Here is a 15,583-nt window from a genome sequence, read left to right as displayed (position 1 = left end):
AAGCCCATCTATGGAGGAGGAGGCCCATAGGAGCACCTCCTCAAATCTGGTGCTAGTCCTTGTAACAACTGTCCTTTAGATACTGATCCTTATAGTTGGGATCTGTTGTCCCCAGAGAACAGAGGCCAAACTCATTTACCACATATGCCTGCAAACCCTGTCAGCACCATTGGCTCCCACCGTCCATGGGATTTCAATGTCTAGCAAATCTTATAAGATCTGGACTCCCCATCCCTGGACATAGCGAAGTATATCTACACAGACACCTTCAAACATGATCTACAATTAAGTTTCTATTTCCCAACTCATAGTGATGATGACTTGCAGCTCAGGTCAACCCGCCCACCCCCAGATCTACAGGCTCAGGTAGAGTGTCCTCACTCCTCCAGATCCTTGGGCTGTGCTCATAACATTCCTCTGAGCTGGTAGAACAGAGAGTCTACGCAAGCAGTAAAATAAAGTGGTAGATGCCAAGTTAGTGAAATACACTGCAGGTGAGGGAGGAGTCACACTTTTAATGATCCTCCACATTTTATTTTATTTTTAGGGAGGGGGGGAGAGAAAATCCTGGCAAGAAGAAAACTGGCACATAGGGGAAAGTTCCAGTCCAGCCAGTTTCCTGCTGTGCTGCTTTTCTATTTGCAGGGTGTAGGGAAGCAATCAGATGTGATTTGGCTACCTGTAGTCTGAAGTGATACGATCCATTCTACACAGGACCATAGGAAGCTGCCATATATTGAGTGAGAACATTGGTCTGTCTAGCGCAGTATTGTCTTCACAGACTGGTGGCGGCTTTTCCAAGGTTGCAGGCAGGAGTCTCTCTCAGACCTATCTGGATATGCCAGGGAGGGAACTTGGAACTTTCTGCATGCAAGCATGCAAGTGCTCTTCCCAGAGTGGCCCCATCCCCTAAGAGGGGAATATCTTGCCATGCTCACATACAATCTCCCATTCAAATGCAAGCCAGGGCAGAACTTGATTAGCAAAGGGGACAATTCATGCTTTCTGCCACAAGACCAGCTTCCCCACTTCAGCTTTTTCTGTTACCTCACTCCTCTACTGTTGGTATAGTTTAGTTCAGTTTATTAATCCATATCCTGTCTTTCTGCACAGAAGATCACTCAAGGTGTGTGTGTGTCGACGGGGGGGGGGGAGCAGTTTGATTTAAGATAAAACAACACTACTTTAAGAAAAACCGGCATCATCATGATGGTCTTGCACTGTAACAGATGATTGATTGATACAATCTATAAATGTATTGCTTGTTACTCATTACACATCAAACACACATGCACACGGACACACAAGCACTCACACCCCTTTAGCATATCTACAACATAGTTTATTACAGTATAAAGAATTATTATTTCCTTAAGTTAAACATGTTCTAAACTTTTATTGTTTTATGGCGCATTGGAAGCTCTGCCTTGCGGATATTTTGAAATTAAAAGATAGAAAATAAATAAATAAATAAATAAATAAATAGTCACCCAACCGCTTTGAAGGAAGGGCAGAACAAAAAGGTTATGTAATGTAAATTTTGTAGAGAGGCAAAGGTTATCCAGAGAAGAACATAAGCAAACGCTCCCACACATTCGCTGGGTCTGCTTTTTGCTCTGCCACAAAGTTGCTTCCCTGAACTCTGGCTTTTTGCCTGCATGATCACAGAGAGATTCCTTTGCTCCTGCATTTAACTTCATTGAACTAAACTAGCCACAGTTGGTTGGATCCTTTCTGCCACTGTTGGCCAGTCTTCTGACACGACACCACCTTAGGCACATGGTTGGAGCCCCTCAGAAGTGGGCAGCAAGATTGCGTGACCCATGCATGTTAATTATAAGGTTTGAAAGGGCGCCCATGTGTACCCTGTAAGAGTGCAGAACTCTCCTAATGCAAATGGGACCTCTGTTTTTTCAGGATTCCTAATCTTGAGAAAGTTTTCCATTTGTACATATGAATACCCCGGGGGTTCTTTCAGAATCACACAAGCAGTTTTTCTAGTAAACTTCAGCCTCCATATTGACAGCTGTGGCTTTTCTCTCACTGACAAGAGTTTCTAGTGAGCCTATTAGAGAGATTCAGATTCTAGTTTTCTCGTCTGCTTTTGCATTCATGTAACACGTAACAGGACACCCAAATCCCTGTCAACCTTTCAAATTTCTGAAATGAAATCTGTTTGACTCATCTGCAGTATGGAGGGAGATCTGTAAATTCCTACACCGCTTTGCATGAAAAGTACAATTTGAGTTGGCTTTAAAAATACACAAATATTTCTCTTCTGCACTTGAATGTAAACACATGCATCTTAAGAATGTAAACCTGAGGCTTAAAAATATGTCTTTGTTGCTACGTCCATATAAGCTGTACCTCCGTAACCTTGTAAAGCTGCCAGTCTCAGGACATTTAGCACAGGGAAGAAGATTGCTGTTTTGCCTGGAGCAAGGAACATTAATGTTGCAATCCTGACTCCTCCTCCAATGAGGAGATCGTACAAGTACATAGAGCTTGATTCCCACAAAGCTGACTGGCCGAAGGTCTCCGGCTCCCGGCTCCAAACCAAACGGATTTTCCCTTCTAAATGTGGTTCTGTTTCTTCACCACGCTTCCTCTCTGTCTCTCACTGTCTGCCTGGATTTACTGAATCAATCTGAAACTGCCTTATCAACACTGGGTTTTCATTTCCTTGTTCAGGAAACCTTCTCCCGCTGCCATGGATCACTCTAGACTTCATTACTCCATAAAAGTGAGTACTGTGGTTTAAGCTACTCTTACAGCGGTTTGTGCTTGTGGAGAGAAGAGACTGTGTTTTTATAAACATATACAGTATAAGAGTATTGTGCCAATTTTCATTTTACTGGCAAAGCAAGAAACATTCTTTTCTTGTTCGTACCTTTTAATATCAAAGCATTAAAAAATGAGAGCGCATATGATAGTTAGTTCTCCAGTAAATAGCTAAAAATATCCCAATCAGGGACAGGTTGCTAGTATTGTTCACATATTAACTTATAGGGCTGTGTGGAGTTGTTCAGAGAGTTTAGAAAGGCATTTTGAACACAGGGTCTGAAGTCATGACATTACTTGATGTCATTTCTTTCCCCTTCTCCCAACATGTGTATCAACTGAACTTGTTAAAGGTACATTGCTGATATGAGACTCCACATATGATTAAAAAGGAACTGGGTGTGAAAAGGCTCACCTATTCCAAAGCTAAATGCAAGCATCAACAATATCCACCTGTGCAGCAAGTGCAAAATCTTAGTGTACATCCTTACTTTTGCACATGTGTACAAGCACACAAAAACACATTGAGAAAAACATGTTTGATTTCTGGCAATGGAAATTGCGGGCGGCAGGGAGCTATTAATCTCCAAGCTCAATTCAAGGTACTGGTTCACCTAGAAACTTCTAAATGGTTTGGAATCTGGGTACCTGGAAGACCACCTTCATCTATATGAACTAGAGATGTGCAAAACATTTTGACGACAAAACATTTTGACTCAAAACAACCTGTTTCAAAACAAAACACCATTGAAATAAAAGGCCCATTTCGAGCTTGGAACAAAAAATCCTGTTTCATTGAAACGTTTCAACGTTTGAGCACCATTTTGGAGGCCTGTTTTTCCCTTGCAGATTGGTTTTGTGGCACTGGCTTCCGAATGGCTTCCGAACTCCTTGCTTCTTGGTTGGCTTGTTATCATACAAATAAAGTATTATCATGGGCAACTATGCCCCCATTGACTGGGGGAGGGAAGGGAGCAGGGATGTAACTATAATAGGGTAAGGGGAGACAGCTGGGGCCCCCCAGAGGCAAGTCACATGACTGACTCCCCCAGCCACGCACCCGTCTGGGCTTCCTTCAGTTGTATTCATCCTCCAAAATTGATGTGAGTGTTAAGACCTGGAGCTACCAGAACAGCATGTCTTTCTCTAGTACCATTAAATGACTTGCATCGTCCACAATTTACAAAACCTTTAAAAAAATAATTTAAGATGATGTTCTATTGTGGCACATAGGTTGCATATATAAATTTTCAGACGGTTCATCTCATGCCCGCCAACTAGCGTCCAGAGTGAGAAGGTGTTCTCCATGGCCAGGGGCTGGAGACTGAGATGGTGGAGTGGCTGGTCTTCCTGAAGGCCAACCTCCCGCTGCTGGGCTATTCCAAGCTGGCCATGGGGTGGGTGGGTGGGTGGGTGAGTGAATTATGGTCTCCCACACACACTTCAACGGCACTGGCAGCTTGCCCCACCCTGGCCAACCCCAAACCCAGATGTGTCACAGTCTGCCCATTAGTGCTGCTGACACACACAGACATGCACATACACCACCGCCATGGCCAATGGTGAGATATGGACTGGTGCCCTGACCCATGTGTCAGGCTGTCAGCTGGGGCCCAGCACCAGTCTGAGGCCATGGTGTTATGCAGACACAGGCAGGCATGCAGGCAGGCAGGGATGTACATTTACGCTGGAGGAGAAGAGAAGACTTCTTCTCATAGCAAGAGATGAGCTCCATGTCTGGCCTTGAGAGTAACTTGTGCTTCACTCACTGCTCCAGTCTGCAGTCTGAAATTTGCAGTCTGCATTCTGCATTACAAGGTGTACTCACTTAGTCAAAATGTGGCTGAAGATGTTCTAGTTGGGTTTATGGCTGTGTTTGCTAGCTGCTAAGGGTGCTGCTGAGGCAGCTGTTGTAAGGAGTCATAATTGTGTGTGAGAGAGCAACTTGTTGAGGCGCTTCACATGACACGTGTGTGAAGCACCTGACTTGGTTCTGTGGGGAGAGTAGGCTTAGCCCGCTCTCCCCGCAGATGAGCAGACACTCGTAGCTGGGCAACCGGATTGGCCGCTCACATGGCTGCTGGCTTCATCATGGAGCTGGCGGGGGCTGCGGGGATCAGGGGCCACACGGCCCCCTGGAAGTACCAGGATGCCCTGCATGAGCCATCCTGGAGAGACTCCCGAGCCCAGGAGGCTGCTTGCAGCCTCCCAGTCAGTGGTCTACTTGTGTATCACTGTGATTGCTCCGTTAACCTTGTTTAAGGAGAGTGGGGTTTATGGTGGCTAGCTGCCAGGAGCTGTGTGGCTCCCGTTGCAGCACACGATCACCCAAAATCTTTAGCTTGCTTTTGGGCGATTGTGGGAATAGCCTCGTGATGATAATGATGATGATGATGATGATGATGATGATGATGATGATTACTAGGCTGATGTTACTGGGCTAGCAGTGGATTCTGGGTCATTGATTCTTTTTTGTCCATCTTTGGACTGTGTGTTTGGCAAAATGTGTTGGTGTGTTGGGAGGGACTTGTGTACTTCTGCAGTGTTTTTCAAGGCAGAGCTGCAAAATCTTCATTACATCTTTTATGCTGATCTTAATTACATCTTATCTTGCTGCAAATTGGTGCTTTATGATGCGTTTCTTACTTTTTCCTTTGTAGTTCTGGTTGTTATGTTTGAATCTTATTGTGAAAAGATTGTTTATAGAAGTGGTATTCAAGTAAACAAACAACCTTAACAACGGCCCTGCAAAGTACACTAGTAATGTTACCCTCCTCCAGCAAATGGGAGGCGATGTGAGACTGAAAAGTAGTGGCTTACTTAAGGCTGCTTCGTGGATTCACTGGGTTCATTGCAGGTGAGAATTTCCTGGTCCACACTCAGTCTCTTAGCCACTAGATACTGTGCAAAAAGGTGCTGCATGTGTGAAAGGCCCTTTACTTTCCTGCTTATCTGTATTCAGCTGATAATGCTCAAGACCTTTTCTCCACTTGTTTTATAAACACAGGCTTCCCAGTTATATCACCAGGCCCTCTCAACCCTGTTTCATTAGGTGGGTCCCCCAGGACAGTGCTGAGGCACTCCTCGGCCCCAGGGAAGATGAGTAGAATGCCTGCACCACACAAACAGGTCTCAGCCGTGAGCAATATCTGGCGAGTGAATGTGTAATGAGTGCCATCATCCACCATGTGTTTAGTGCTGTCACCTATGCCCAATTGACCTAATATCTAATTGTGCCATGGGCAGTCTGTCTGTGATTTCCTCAGAAAAATTGGTTTGTGTGGGAACAGCAGCAGCAAGGCAGATATAGCAACAAGTAGATTGCAGACCTTGAAGCACAAGGGGGGCCAGTGAAGGAGGGGAGGTTGAATGGACTAAAAACAGGGGTGTGTGTGTGTGTGTGTGTGTGTGTGTGTGTGTGTGAGAGAGAGAGAGAGAGAGAGAGAGAGAGAGAGAGAGAGAGAGAGAGAGAGAGAGGTGGTGGGTGGGTTTCACCATATTTGAGGGCTGGGAAGGGAAGGAGACAGCTTCATTTATCCTTTTAACTTACGCATGACTCGGAAAACCTTGTGGCTTAAGTTTTGATCTAGCAGATGTCAGGCTGAAGCTGGGACATGGGGAAGTCCCATTCTATTTTGCAGATGCCAGGGTGGTGCTGGCATGAGTGAGAGCTCTGCTTCTGAATTCCTCCTAGCCAACAGGCTGTAGCGAGGCACATCGGGTTAGTAGCCCCTTCTCAGTATAATGCCCCTGGCTTGATGTAATGGAGACACTAAATTTTTGAAAACCTGGCCATTTGTATATCTGCTGAAAGGAGAAGCAGTTCTACCATAAGATTACTTGGAGAGGAGGAAGTAGATTCCGCTTGCAGTTGCCCGAGAGCCTGTTGGTTGGCCCATTTGCCACTGCTCCTAATCCAGGGATAGGCAACCTTGACTCTCCACCTGTTGTTCAACTCCAGCTCCCATCACAATAAATTGTGGCTGGGGGTGATGGGAATTGTAGTTCAACAACAGGTGGAGAACCAAGGTTGCCTATCCCTGCTCTGATCCTTCCATTCTTCCCAATTACTTCATCAGTTGGTGATGGGGGAAGCAGATTTAACTCCGGGGCTGGAAGTTGCTGAACGCTACCTACGTTCTTACACAAATCAGAGCAGCAAATTAGGGCCATTCATTTATCCATTCATTTAACAGTTTAAAAACCCTGGAAGGCCAGGCCAAACAGATAGGTTTTAAGGGCTCTCCTGAAAAACCAACAACGAATTCAAGCTGCGGATTTCTGCCCGGAGTGCATTCCACAGCCCAGGGACAGCTTACTGTTAGGGATGTGCACGGAACCAGGTGGGGGAGGCTCGAAGGTGGGGTTCCCTCCCCCCCCCCCCGCTTTAAGGGCACCGGGTGGGGGAGGCTCGAAGGCGGAGTTTTCCCCCTCCTGCTTTAAGGGTGGGGAGGGTGCACTTTCCCCTCCCGCCGCTCTTGCCCCACTGACGCTCCATTTTTAGAAAGTCCATCAGGGTGGCAGCATACCTCCCCCTCCCTTAAAGCAGCACCCCCACCTTCCAACTGGCAGAACCACCCATCATTCAAACCGGTTTTGAGGCCCATAAAGGGCCTCTGAACCAGTTCCGTGCACATCCCTACTTACTGTTAAGAGTAAGAAGATTTTATTTCTGATAATATGTTGTCATGATACCTGGCTACCAAGTCATCGCACAATCATAAAGAAATAAAAGAATGTTAAAGCAAAACATTTTATCAGTTGATTAAGATAAAAGAGGCTTGTTGGCTTCGGTTTCAAATAAATGATGCTGCATAATCTGGGTATGTTTACACCCCTGCCCTTGCCAATTGACCTTAATAATCACACACCCATCCCTTGCTCATAGTTTACACCCCTGCCCCTTGCTCATCAGATAGAAGATGTGTTATCAGTGATTAAAAAACAATAGTGGATGCCAAGGAGATATGTACCAGATCTGTTGTCCGGTACTGTCTTCACCTCTGTCATAAACAGCTAATTATATGGTGGGGGGGAACACACAGCGTTAGGACATCAGGGGGACATTGTATGCCACCCTGAACTGAAGTGTGGGATGAAGATACGAATAGGTTACAATGAATATTTATATACCGCTTTTAAACAACAAGTTCCCAAAGTGGCTTACATAGATATGAATGAATGAATGAATGAATGAATGAAGTGGCTCCCTGTCCCCAAAGGGCTCCCAATCTAAAAAAGAAATATAGATGCCAGCAACAGCCACTGGAGGGATGCTGTGCTGGGGACAGATAGAGCCAGTTGCTCTCTCCAGGGGGGTAGCTATAATTGAGCGGATGGGTTCAAAGCACCCAAGCCTCCAGCTCCCGAGGGCCCCCCAGATCCACCCATCCCTATTTTCTTCATTATCTCCCTCACTCCGAGGGGCCACCGGGGAGAGGGGCAAACACAGACCCCCTCTCCCCTAGCTATGCCCCTGGCTTTCCCCCTGCTAAATAAAGAGAATCACCACTTTTAAAAAGATGCTGCTAATAATAATAATAATAATAATAATAATAATAATAATAATAATAATAATTTATTATTATTATTATTATTATTATTATTAATATTAATATTAATATTTCAATTTCAACTCATACAAGAACAGAATGTGGTAATGGGGTCAGAAAGCCAGCATCCTGAAACTTTTAAAATACAGACAGAAAAACAGACAGAAATGCCTCCTATCTATCTATCTATCTATCTATCTATCTATCTATCTATCTATCTATCTATCTATCTATCTACCAATCACAATTGTACACCCAGGGGCGTAACGATAGGGGGGCAGGCAGGGCACGTGCCCTGGGCGCCACTCCGGTGGGTCACGTGGGGGGGGCGCCAAAAAGTGGCATCCCCCCGACCCCCCCCCCCTGGATCGTGCAGTGGCTGGCGGGTGGCGGCGGGACTTGGGAGTAAGAGCGGCGGTGGCTGGCGGGCAGCGGCGAATCGCCGCTGAGTGCAGCAGAGCAACACCGAGGCCTGCCTTCTGGCCCAGTGTCGCTTCCCACTTGGGAAGCGACGCCGGGCCAGAAGGCAGGCCTCAGCGTTGCTCTGCTGCACTCAGCGGCGATCCGCCGCTGCCCGCCAGACATCGCTGCCGCGCTCACTCCCGAGTCCCACCGCTGCCTGCCAGCCACCGCCGCGCTTACTCTCGAGTCCCGCCGCCGCCCGCCAGCCACCGCCGAGTCCCGCCGCCGCCCCCCAGCCACCGCCACCGCGCTCACCGGCCTCGGCATCGCTCTGCTGCACTCGGCGGTGATCCGCCGCCACCCGCCAGCCACCGCCGCTGCACTCACTCCCAAGTCCCGCCGCCGCCCGCCAGCCACCACCGCACTCACTCCCGAGTCCCGCCGCCGCCCGCCAGCCGCCGCCACGCTCACCAGGGGGCGCACACAGGTATGTGGGGGGGGCGGGGGGGCGCAATTTCAGGGCCAGAGCTTGCCCTGGGCGCCGTTTCCCCCCGCTACGCCACTGTGTACACCACCTCAAACTTTTCATCTCTAGGCAGTTTAAAGTGACATTATGGCTACAAAGATAGTTTTGGAAGTGTGGTATGCATGCCTTGTGGAAAATCTCAGTAAGTGGACAGTGAAGGATCTGGGTTTCCATCAGTTAGGGTTTTGCTGCCTGGCAAAGTGAGGGTCCCAATTTGGATCAATGATTGTATTTACCCCAGAGGATTGATCCCAAATTAATTGTCGTGGTATGCAAGATTATGATTGTATCAATCTAGCATAAACAATTTGGCTTATATGAGAATAAGAGTAACAATGATTGTAACAATAGGCGGCATATATTGCAATGGAAATCTATGCTGAACATATTGTATTTATATAATTCCTGCACTGAAGTCCCAGCAGAAACCTGCTTAACATGGCAGACTCCTACTTTTCATGCTGCTTAATGCTCATTAAATAACAGCCAGACTTTGTGTCATTAAGGCTCCATGGATAACTATTAAGGTCAATTGGCTTTTGGCACAGAATTTAGCTAGCTGCTGGTTGAGCTTGGAAGCATTATCTTCTGTAACAAATTAGAGAACTAGCCAAGTTCCTTCCAAAAAGAAAAAGAAGACCTTAAGGTGGCTCTGGATTATACGACTGGAGTAGGAAAGCAATTTACAAAGATTTTGGACAGCAAGAAGTAACTTGTTGAAGAGTAAGATTCAGTTTGGAAATGCCACACTTCCTATGTCCATTACAGCAATGTCGACATACTGGCCAATCCCAGATCTCCACATAGCACGCACTCCTACAGGGTCTGCTGTGTAGGGAGCAAACAAACCACCTTCCAGTCCTGAGTTGGCAGCACACAAACAGAATTTAACCGGGCTCGACTGAGAGAATTCAGCTGCCAGACGAACAATTCTAGTTAGATATCTGGTTGGCACACTGCGCCAATCCGGAATACGGAGGTTTTTTGCTTCCCACCTGACACACTCTGCTGGACATGACTTGGCAATCTGGTATGTGGACATTGCTATAATCATGTGATCCAGCCACTGTTAAAATACTTGACATTTGAATCCCAGCTTCTAAGGAGCTTATAGCAGCAGTTTTTAGTTTCACAACAACCCTATTTGCTGTGAGAGATACCGCATTCACACGTAATGGGAACCCGCGAGTAGATGAACCCGAGGTTAATTTTTAGAACTGTGAATTGCACCACAGATGTTTGTCCAACCATACCCTGGAACCTCCGGTTTGAGGGTAGGGGAGCCCCTCCCTCTTCCTGGCCCACTGAGTCTGCATCCCAGCAAGTTCCATAGCACTCACGTCGCCAGACCGTGGACAAGGCATCAGAACGTCTGCAAGGCAGCAGCCATTGACCACCATCTTCAAGGGGGCGTGCTGAGCGCGATTGTGTCTTTTCGGAATGGACTGCCTGCCCTTGTCAGGGAAAGGGCATTTAATTCCCCTTAAATGGTATTTAAGCTCATATTCCAACTGCAGTTGCACTGCCTCCCTCATAACAGCCCCGGACAAAATAGTCTCACACAAGCACTGTTTCTAGCAACGGGAGATGCAGAGGGGCACTATTTTTCTGATACTCTGGTATTTTTTTCTAGTATTTTTCAGAGAAGAGATCATGATGACTTCCTACGGAGGAATATGTATATGAGGGAGGGCAAAGATTCCTGAGTCTGGTCCACTGTGACCAAGGATGCTCTTGAAATGGCAGACCTCGGCAATGCCATCCAGGAACACCCAAGCATACTCTGCCCCCCGTGTTGGCTTGCCGCCTGGGGATTAGTCCTCTCATGAGAGGGTAAGTCCACTGGTGAGGCCCAGAGGTCCCAAGACCTTCAGTCCTCCATTGGATTGCACTCTCATGAGTCAGGCCATCCAAATCAAGGTGGTGCCACTTGTGTGAGGCCCTCGTTCTCTCTGATAAATAATAGAAATTGTACACCGTGACTCCCTCCTCTCCAGGCAACCCTTTCATACTCCCAAGGAGTAGTTGCAGCTTCATGTGTCCGGGCAGTGCAGACTAGGGCAACACCAGGACTGGGGATAGATCTTTACTCTCATTCAAATTTCCCAGGTTTGGACCAGCGTTGAAGGGTATGCAGATATGGTCATGGGAGAGGGGAGCCCCTATTATCAGCAATCCCAGGAAAGTAGGGTAGCCGTACTGGGCAAAAACTAACATGGGTGTGTGCCAATGGATGACTTGAGTGGCAGAGGGCCTACTTGGACTCTTTCTTCGTGGCAGTCACCAAGACAGGGAAAGGTGTTGCTGGGGTACCCGTCCCTGCAACTTGCTTGTATGGAAGCAACCAGGCTGGGTGGCGCCATCCAGCCCACATGTGTGTCTCCATGGTCTTTCACTCTCATGAGAGAGCGGTCCTTGGAAGAAGGGCTATAATCACATATTATTTGTGATTCTGCTCCATTCCTGTGTATCCCAGGCAGGCTCTTCTCTTGAGTGGTGCATGGGTGTCTCCACGGCCTTTTGCTCTCATGAGAGAGCAGTCCTCAGGAGAAGGGGCATCCTCACACATTATTAGCAATTCTGTCTGGTCCCTTTGTACCCTGGGACGGTTCTTCTCATGAGTAATGGCATAGAGTGTCTTCTTGCACCCAAGGGGAAGGGGCTGGGGGCCCCTTCCCCAACTTCATTGTACAAAAAATAAAGCAGAGACACTCAAGAATTCCTGGGTGGAACTGCCTTTTAAAGCTGACCACAGGTATCACTGCCCGACCATTGCTTTGCAACAATCTAATCAAGTTTCCAAGTTTATGGTGCCACTGCGACTGCATGTGCTTGTGAGCATACTGTTTTAGCATCTTATTTTTGGTGACCAACACACATAGTGCCCGTCCTTCCATCCCTCCCCCTTTCTCTTCTGGTTTCCGGGTGTGGGGGGGACAAGAGACACAGTGGAAAGTGGGCATCCTCCAATGTGACTTTTTCCTTTGACAGGCTTAGAAGCTAGTGATGGGACAAGAAATAGCACAGAACCCTGGTTATGGCAGCATCTGTGTTTGGACGTACCTCTGCCGCCTTCAAACCTCAGGTTGGAGCAGCGAAACTCACTACAAACCAAAGATTCATATTGGTGTTTGGCGAGCGAAACCTCTTCTGCTGCTAAACCATGATTTCATGGATTCAGATGTTCATGAATTCCAACCACTGCCCCATTCAACTCTGGTTTGGTTTTACATGCAAATGGGGCCAGAGTCTCAACCTAAACATGATGTTAATCACATCCTTTTCTCTAACATTTTCTCTTCCCACTTCCATCTAAAAGGGCTACAGATTTACATGGGAAACTGACATGGGGTGTGTGTGGCATCTTAATCTTTTCCTCTTTTCTGTGTTTCCTGCTCCAAATCACCTCTCCTAACTGCTTTTAATCCTATGGTTGGGAGTAAGGAACAGGTATCTCTATGTTTACTCCCAGTGAGGCTAAGAACAGCTGTGTGTGTGTAGAAAACTAATAGAGAGGAAGGGGTTCAGATGCCCTTCCCTTCAACTCTTTCACTGGAGATTGCCACCTTGGCTTTAGCGGGGGCGGGGGGGATGTTGGAGGGAAAACTACATATGATTAATGCCATGTCTAGTTTGAAGTAGAGTGACATGACCACCCAATTAGCTTTATAACAAGGCAAGAGGAAACAGGAACTGGACTTGGTTTCCCACATTCACTGGCATTTGATGGGTTATAGATTTTGAAAAATAAATAGGCAACATTTGTGTTCCTCACTGTGTTCCATAATTCAAAGCCTTTCATCCCACATTGTTTCATTCCACATCAATCAATGTGGAATGAAAACCCCTTTTCCACATTAAACTTTTCTTAGTCAGAAAGCACTTTTGCATGAGAAAAAGCATGAAACTCATCAGCCATACAGTTTTATGGCATGTGGGTACATACTCTGTGTGTGGCCACTGATCCTCACACATATTGATCAGTTTACTGTTTCTTGTGGACTGTGAGAAGCTGTCCTTGGATGGGTATCAAGGAGTAATTATCTTGGGTATTTATTTATATTTATTTTTATATTTATATACTGCCCTTCCTTCGAAGACCCCAGGGCAGTTAACAAGAAGATAAAAACAAAAATAAGTTTTCAATGAAAACACAAAAATAGAACAAACACAACCAAAAGAGAGATTTAGCAGGAGGCAACTCATTGAGGCTCTTCTCACGATAGGTGAGAAGAACCTCTAGGGGGTTTGTGAGGAGAGCGTGCTAAGCCCGCTCTCCTCGCAAATGAGCAGACAGTCTGCTCTGGGCGGCCACAGTGGCCGCCCACATAACTGCTGGCTCCGTGACGGAGCTGGCGGGAGCTGGGAGGATCGGGGGCCGTGTGGCCTCCGGAAGCGCCAGTATGCCCTGCACAAGTGTGCAGGGCATGCTAGAGAGACCCCCGAGCCGGGAGGCTGCTTTTAAGCCTCGCAGCTGGGGGTCTACACGTGAGTAGCCATGGCTACTCATGATTTTGAAAACCGGGTTTGCAGAGCACTCGCTCCGCAAACCCGGTTTAAGGGGAGGGGTAGTTAGGCGGATTAACTACCTGGAAGCCACCGGGCTCGCCTGTGAAGCCACCAGGCCTAGAAGCCACCGGGCTCGCCTGCGAAGCCACCAGGCCTAGAAGCCACTGGGCTCGCCGGTGGCTCACACAGTCAGGCGAAATCAGGCTAGGCTCTCCTAGCCAGATTTCTCCTGATCGTCAGAATAGCTTCATTGACTGAAAGCCTGAATAAAAAGTGCAGCCTTCACTTTCCTTCTAAAGACCGGGAGAACGGGTATGCAGAGGACAACCTGTAGTTCCTCCATAAACAATTAAAATCTTTGTAATTTTATACAAAAGGGGCTATCTTGGGCGTTGATAATGTGGCTCTGATCTTGTCTTCCAGAACATTTTGTTTGCTTGTGCTTTTGTCTGACTGCATTTGGTAGAGAAAATTACTAGTTTTGAGTTCTACAGAGATAGAACTCTCTGCAGTGGCTATTCTGTTGCTACAGAATAGCTACAGAGGCAATGAAAGGAGATTAGGAAGATGTCAGGAGATCTGTCACAGTCTGACTTTTATCTGGGAGCAAGATGGAAATCAGAAAATTATGCACGGTTCAAGTTCACTTTCTGTGCTGAAGAGAAGGATACACAGTGCTTCGAGGTGCTTTTGCAAGGAGCTTTCAATATGTTAGAATGCATTTCATTACAGAAATTGGCCATGAAAGTTACAGCTTCACTTCTAACATGAGGTTGACACTGGTATGCAGTTGGTCTTCTTATTTTTATTTATTTATTTATTTACTTGATTTATATACCGCCCTTCCAAAATGGCTCTTGACTTTCAGAAGATAAAAACTAAGAATGCCTGCTCTCATAAGAAATGTCTGCCTGAGCTTTCCCTTCCCCATCTGGAGCCCCATAAAGGATTGATTTGTTTTAAACAAATGCTGACGATACCAGTATATCACTGCTAGTTGGGATGAGAGAGACTTTCAACCCAGTTCACAAACCAGTTAGGCAAAGAGCCCTCTCTCACGATCAGTGCTCCGATCTGCAGGGGACAAAGCCTTAAAATGCTTATCTCCACAGCAGACCATCAAGGGCTCCTTCCTGGGCAGGCAGAGCACCTGTCCAGACAATTGCTGGCTAGCGTAGAGGGCTGGGGGCTGGGATGTATCTCCCTGGCCCCCCAGAACTCTGATAATGCACCACACAAGAGCATTATAGGGATCCTGCTGGCACTGGCCAGGAGACTACTGTACTGTGTGGAGCCACACAGCACCGACACACTAGGAACAGGGAACTGCCATCTACTGAGTCAGACCATTGGTCTATCTAGCTCAGTATTGTCTTCACAGACTGGCAGCGGCTTCTCCAAGGTTGCAGGCAGGAATCTCTCTCAGCCCTATCTTGGAGAAGCCAGGGAGGGAACCTGAAACCTTCTGCTCTTCCCAGAGCAACTCCATCCCCTGAGGGGAATATCTTGCAGTGCTCACACATCAGGTCTTCCATTCAGATGTAACCAGGGCAGACCCTGCTTAGCTATGGGGACAAGTCATGCTTGCTACCACAAGACCAGCTCTCCTCTCCGCAAGCAGTTCCCTTGCACACAAAACCCAGGCTAAGTGGCAGGCTCTGGCTCCTGGCAGTTCACACGCACTGGCAAAACCGGGCAGGGTTTCCTTAGCCCAGTTTTTTCTGCATGTGTGAATAGCCTCAGTATTTGTCTTTAAGTCAGCTTGATCTCTTTTACTTCGTTGTTATTGCACTAATATTTGGGCAGCTTGGGG

General features: G+C 47.1%; 1 protein-coding gene across 11 annotated transcripts in view; it reads left to right on the top strand.

Moving 5' to 3' along the window:
- The window catches only part of PRLR (prolactin receptor), a 240,297-nt gene that overhangs the window by 69,853 nt on the left and 154,861 nt on the right, over nt 1-15,583 (top strand). For 8 of the 11 annotated variants that reach the window (XM_053292106.1, XM_053292098.1, XM_053292097.1 and 5 more), the window contains one exon: nt 2,692-2,743. The exons of the other annotated variants lie outside the window; for them this stretch is intronic. The gene's annotated coding sequence lies outside the window, so the exon portion shown is untranslated. The remainder of the gene's footprint in view (nt 1-2,691; nt 2,744-15,583) is intronic. 11 annotated transcript variants of the gene reach the window in all.

The sequence above is a fragment of the Hemicordylus capensis genome, chromosome 2, assembly GCF_027244095.1.
Source record: "Hemicordylus capensis ecotype Gifberg chromosome 2, rHemCap1.1.pri, whole genome shotgun sequence".
Classification (NCBI taxonomy): Eukaryota; Metazoa; Chordata; class Lepidosauria; order Squamata; family Cordylidae; genus Hemicordylus; species Hemicordylus capensis.
The sequence above is the reverse complement of the archived record's forward strand: the minus strand, read 5'-3'. Positions and strand labels throughout refer to the sequence as shown.